This window comes from Heterocephalus glaber, unplaced genomic scaffold, assembly GCF_053883595.1.
Source record: "Heterocephalus glaber isolate CG9 unplaced genomic scaffold, H.glaber_assembly_v1.0 deba00001553, whole genome shotgun sequence".
In the NCBI taxonomy this organism is placed as follows: domain Eukaryota; kingdom Metazoa; phylum Chordata; class Mammalia; order Rodentia; family Bathyergidae; genus Heterocephalus; species Heterocephalus glaber.
Window position 1 is genome coordinate 29503059 of NW_028258344.1, and position 6174 is coordinate 29509232.

The window sequence follows — 6174 nt, forward strand, 5'->3', positions numbered from 1 at the left end:
TAGAACTACTGATTAGTGCTCTTTTGGAAAACACCAACTATTAACTGGAATTGTTGATAATATAAATTCTGTACTCGAAGATAACAGTTAACTTCCTGTACATTTGAAAATTGTGCTTTCAAGGACTTTCACCAAGCCTTGTTTGTTTGACTGGTTGGTTGGTTGGTTGGTTGGTTGGTTTTCAGTGATGGGGGTAGAACAGAGGACTTCAGGCAGATCAAGCAAGTGCTCTACTACTGAGCCACACTCCCAGCCCTCACCAAGTTTATAGAAAAAGAATATGAAATATGAAAAGAATCATACATGTATTTTTTGTAGCCCAACTCTTTCTGAGAAGGAATAATTTATATATTATTAGATGAAAAAAAATAAATCTTTAATGTGCAGAATATTATTCTAATAATCCTCTCTCCTGCATGCATTTCTTTTCATTGTGCCTCGATTTATGAAAAGCCACTCAAGCATTGTTTGGGACCACTTACACTCACTCTTAAATTAACTATTCAGAGTCATTGAAACCATATATTTTAACCTAATTAAAGTGATAAAGGTGTCAAAATGACCTTTAGACTCAAGGTCAGTTTTCAAAGAACTTTTATTTTTACATGGATGTGTTTAGTGTGTATAAGGGGGTTCCTGTAACACACCAGCTGAATAAATGGAAATGGTATTTAGCACTTGGTTCTGTGAACTTATTCTAGTGGTGTTTTTCTTTGTTTGTTTGTTTGTTTGTTGGAAGAAAAACTTAATAGACAGAAGCTTCAGATTCTAACAAAAAAGTCATACCTCAGCTGTCATTAATTGCTCCAACAAATTCTTACTTAGGGGTGACATTCATGACAACATAGCACAGTGCTCCAATCATCTGGTCCCAGCCTCCACCCTTCACCAGTTTTTAAAAATCAGAGCTAGAAGGGCACATTAAGTCCAACAATATATCTTAGGCAGTAAAGCCATAAAAGTTTCCTAGAAAAAAAAAAGTTTCCTAGAATAACTGTCTGCATAGTGTTTCACAAATTGATCTAATTAAATAATTTGATTTGGGAAAAATACACTATACAAAGCATAATCCAACCCAACAGTGTATTCTACTGAAAGGATTTAAGGAATTATGCTAAATCAAAAATTCATTAAAGACTTACACTATAGTTTAGGAAAACCTCATTTTTCTGTTTCATGACCAATATTGATGGAAAACATGAAAAAACTTATAAGCATTTATATACTCTTCCAAAGTCACTCTCTATTATACTTCAGGAAAGGAAAGAGAGCGAGGCAAGTAATTCGGGGAAGCCCAGGGAGTGATAAACTCAGAAGCTCTACAATGTTATATGTACTCCTATATCCTAAAACTAAAAAGATACAACCAAAAGACATTTTTTAATAGGTAACATGAAGAATTTCCTTCATTTAGAAGTAGTTCCTCTTTGAATAGCTGCACTGTTGTTGATTTTCGTGTGTTGGCTCTCTTCAGAGCCCTCCCTGCTGGGTTTAATTTTCTCTAAAGTGATCTCCTGCCTTTGAAGGTGCTCATCTTATAGACTTTCTTTTCCCCAAGGTGTAGGATTTGTGTTTGTAATGACAACTAGCATGGGGCTCTTTTAAGCCAATTTCACATGCACCATGATGTGTGGAACCAACAGTGCCAACGTGTTCTTTCTATAAACAAATAATAATAGCCTCTAAGTAGGACATCTTAGTGTGAAATTCAGAGATGACAGGAACTTTTCTGCTATTCTAACACCTTACAAAAATAGGACCATAATAATTCAGACAGGTAAGTAATGCTTTATTCAGTTATTGAAAATATTTTCCTTTGCCACACTAGTAAATAACCAATGTTAAATTGCATATATTTACATGTAGCACTAAAAAAGAATTTGGGGCTGAGGCTATAGATCAATAGTAGAGCTCTTGCCTAGCATATGTGAAGCCATAGGTTCAATTAATTCCCAGTATTACAAATAAATAGCTTTTGCAGAATTTCAAGTTTTATAGTTACTTTTTCTTATAAAGACAAAAAGATAAATATAATATATAGTTATAGGGTGTAAGTAAAAGTCACTGCTACCTAGTAAAAATGCAAATTTCATTTTTTAATAATACTGACTCAAATCACCAGATAAGGTAATGAATGAAATTTCTCAGTTTTAGTGCATAAGTTAAAAAAGATAAAATGAAAGTATTTCACTATATTTTGGCTGATTTGCCTAAAGGATTTCTGCCTTTTCAAGTTGGCAATTTGCATCCAAAAATCTTTAAAAACTGAAGGATAGAAATATGTCTAGTTACAATCTTGGAAGCTAAGCAGGGTCGGGCCTGGTTAGTACTTGGATGGAAGAAATATGTCTAGTTACATAAAAAAATATTCACAATATGTTACTGGGAGAAAAAATGGAAATTCATATAGCATGATCTCAGTTTCAAAGTCACCAATGCAGTAAGTTCCAATGGTGAGGAAAGGAGAATTGCAGCTCACAGTAAGCAAGGAACTGAGACTTGCTGACAACTGTGCACCTGAACAGGGGGAATAGGTTCTCAACCCTAGAAAAGCACCAGGATGGCTCTGGCACTGACCCATAGCCTGACAGCAACCTCCGGAGAACTGAGTTCTGAAAGTAGACTTCCTGAGTTCAAGTCCTGGTGAGAACACTTGCTGGCTTTCTAACCTTAGAGAAGGTACTTTACCTCTCTGTTCCCCTACCCTATTTTATTATTTCTGAAATTAAAATAATAATAAGAATACAAACATCATAGAGTTCTTGTGAATAACTTAATTCATGTGAAGCACTTAGAACAGTATATATGTAGAAAAAAATAAATTGTCAATAACTATTAGCTTATGCACACATGTAGCTTTAAAGGGTTGTATTGGTTACCTACCACTGCATAACAATTTTCCCCAAATGTAGAAGCTTTAACAACAAATATCTATTTTCTTCGTATTTTCTGAAAACCAAGGATCTAGGAGGGTGGATCTGGCTCAGGATCTGAGGAGGGTGGACACAGCCAAGCTGTTTGAGGAGCTGCACTCATCACAAGGCCTGATGAGAGCAAATCCCTTTTTAAATGCATGTATGTGAAGTTAGCTGGCCCAGGCTCCCTGATGGCTTTGGCAAAGCTTCCATGCCTCACCACTGGGCTTCTCCGCAGGTTACCTGAGTGTCCTCAGTGCATGGCAGGTGGCTTCTCCCACAGCTACTAAGAAATGTGGGCATGCCTAAGCAAATAAGCAGGAGAGTGCCCAACACAGAAACTTTGAGCTTTTGTAACTTCATCTCAGAAGTAGCATACCATCACCATGAATATGACACATGGCATAAACTCTGGTACAGGGCAGGAAAGAACTACAAAGGGGATGACCAACCAAGGTGGGGTCTGGGACAGCCATTCTTGGGGGGCTTCCACCAGAGAGAACTAGCACTGGAGAGTGAAATTTCATTATAAAGAGGAATTTTGAAAGTTAAAGATAGATTTAGAGATGGAAACACGCCTGTGAAGTTTCAGGCAAAGTGTGGCGGCACTTTGGCTTGTAGAGGAGCAAATACTCAGGTGTAAGGGTGATTGAAAGTGAACATTTACATCTTTTTGGCCTAGCCTTCTGTATCTTTTTATTTGATGTGGTCAACTCTAACCAGATAGTAGACTCTTAAAGACCTGACTTTTGTATCCAGTCAAGTGTAATGTTAAGACAAGGATCACTACACTATAGATTTTTATTAATATGCTCATAGCCTTTATGACATTAAAAGTCTTACCAGCCTGTTTCAATAAGAATTTATGTGTATATTCCTATGTTCATATATTTTAAAATATGTTTATAACTATATCTTTGTGGTCACATTATTTCTTTTGATATTCATTTCTATGGCATTTCTTTAAGGACTTTCCTCCATTTTATAAACTACTTAAAGGTCTATGATAACTCTTAACTCACTTTATTTCACATAAAACATCCTATAAAAACAGCATGCAGTTGATAAGAAATTAAGAAATGAAAATGAAGAAGAGGATCAAATCATCCGTGATATTTAAGAGGAGAATGGAAATACAAAAATAAATAACACGCCATAGTTGGACTTTTAAAAACATTCCATCACTGCAGTGTAGATTCTAGGTCTACATTCTTCTTTTATAAAAAAAAAAAAATGCTTTCCTATTCCTGCCCTGGAAATTCAGGCAGGTAACATTCAATCAGAGTACAATTTTGAGAGAAGAAACTATGCAAAACATACTATGTTATTCCAGGTCCTCCAAGGAGCAGATGCCAACATAGGACTAAATATACACCGATTCTACCAGGGTTTTCATAGTTTATAAAAACTACACAAAATTTCTTGAATGAAATTGAAGAGTTGAAAAGCCCGTGTCAAAGAAAATAGGGACGATTGATTGGAAAGGATAGGAGAACCATTGGAGAGAACTGAAACAAAGTGTCCTGAGTGCCAAGCACAAAGTCAGCTGGAAGTCTTTGAACCAAAGTCAGCTAAGAAGGGAGCCCCCCAGCTCTCAGAAACAAGTCTGCTTTAGCATCCCTACCACATTCAGTCATCTAGTAAGGAGCAGCTCATGGTTAATGTGGCTTCTATGCAAACTTAAGGATAGATTGCAAAGCTTGGGTGCTGAGATGTCCAATCAACTATGCCTCCACTTGTAGGAGATTTGCAAGACACAGTTCTCATGGCTGGCATACTGGTAGATATTGCGTCTGATTTAATTATTATCAAAAGAGTGACATTTGAATATCTAGACAAACTATTTTCAAAAGAGCACTTTAACAAGCAAAACTCAACTCTTCACTTTTATTCGAAGAATGTTTGAAGTTTTCATAATATTTCACAAGTTATATCTAACTTACATAAATCAAAATTTCCTAATTATTTAACTGGAACATGCTTTGGATTTCCCTGCTGCAATGTTTAAGACAAATAAGACTTTAAAAGCTAACAGAGAAAAGAGCCTTAGTTCTTGTTTGAGTTGTGTCTACGCATTTTCACAACCTATGTAAACTACTTCTCTTCCATCAATAATTCTGACACAGATTTTCTCTCCAGGGAAATAGCTTTCTTTCCTAGGATACCATCAATTGTAACCTCTCCAATCTCCTTCTCTCCAACTGTTTGTCTGTGACCAATTTTTCTCTCTGCATTGTTTTGTAGCAACCTGCTGTGGATTGAAACTGGAGGTCACAGTTTCCCTTGAAACATTCATCTCAGAATGTAGGACCCAGCCCTACTGCTCACAAGAAGACCATGGTCCAGCTACAGCCAACCGCAAGGGCTAATTCTATTCACCCTCTTATCAACCCCTCTGGTGTTCAAATTTGTGTCATTTGCCTTCAGTAATACCAGAGAATGTTTACATTCAGATTTTCATTCCTCTATCATGTGAAGTGTTATTCCTGAAATGCTATTTTTTAAAGACATTGCTTCTTGGTTTATTTACTTCAATTTCCAAATACATGCTGGGTTTTTTTAATGAAGTAGTAAATTTCTGGGGGAAAAATAAGCTCTCAGATTATTAAAATTGCACCTATGTGTTTGTACCTTTAAAAATGTTGACTATACCATCACCTGCCAGGAAAAAAAAAAAAAGAAGCTCACAGAAAGAGTCAAATAAATAAAATCCATACTTAAAAGCAGGCACTGGTTTATATATAATTTCTCATTTTTCTTACCCATAATCTAAACCATTATCAATAGCTCTCAAACTTTAATGTGCAGGAGAGGGGAGGAAAAATTTTTAATGTGCATAAAAGTAACTCAGGAAGCTACTTTACAATGTCTCCCAAAATTTCAGATTCATTGAGCTTGTCTACAAGCCACAATTTGAAAACTAAATAATAACATTATGACTTCTGGTTGTGAGCTTAACTTCTCTAAAAATTTGTAAATTACTTCATCAATCTTGATCTTCCCACATTGATGTTCAGCAGTCTAAGTAGACAGATTTATCAATAAATTTTCACTCATAGTTGACAAAAGAATATTTTTTTATTAATCTTAACTTTGAATAGCTTCTTTGAAAGGGGAACAGATGTACAATTAAAAGAGTCCCAAATTTAAGGTTAAATTGGTAGGGATTAATAAAAATCTCATTTCATAATAAATTGCAGAAGTTACAGTGCTATCCATGTGGTTTCCTTGAAATCAATTCCATTGGCTTTCAGACACC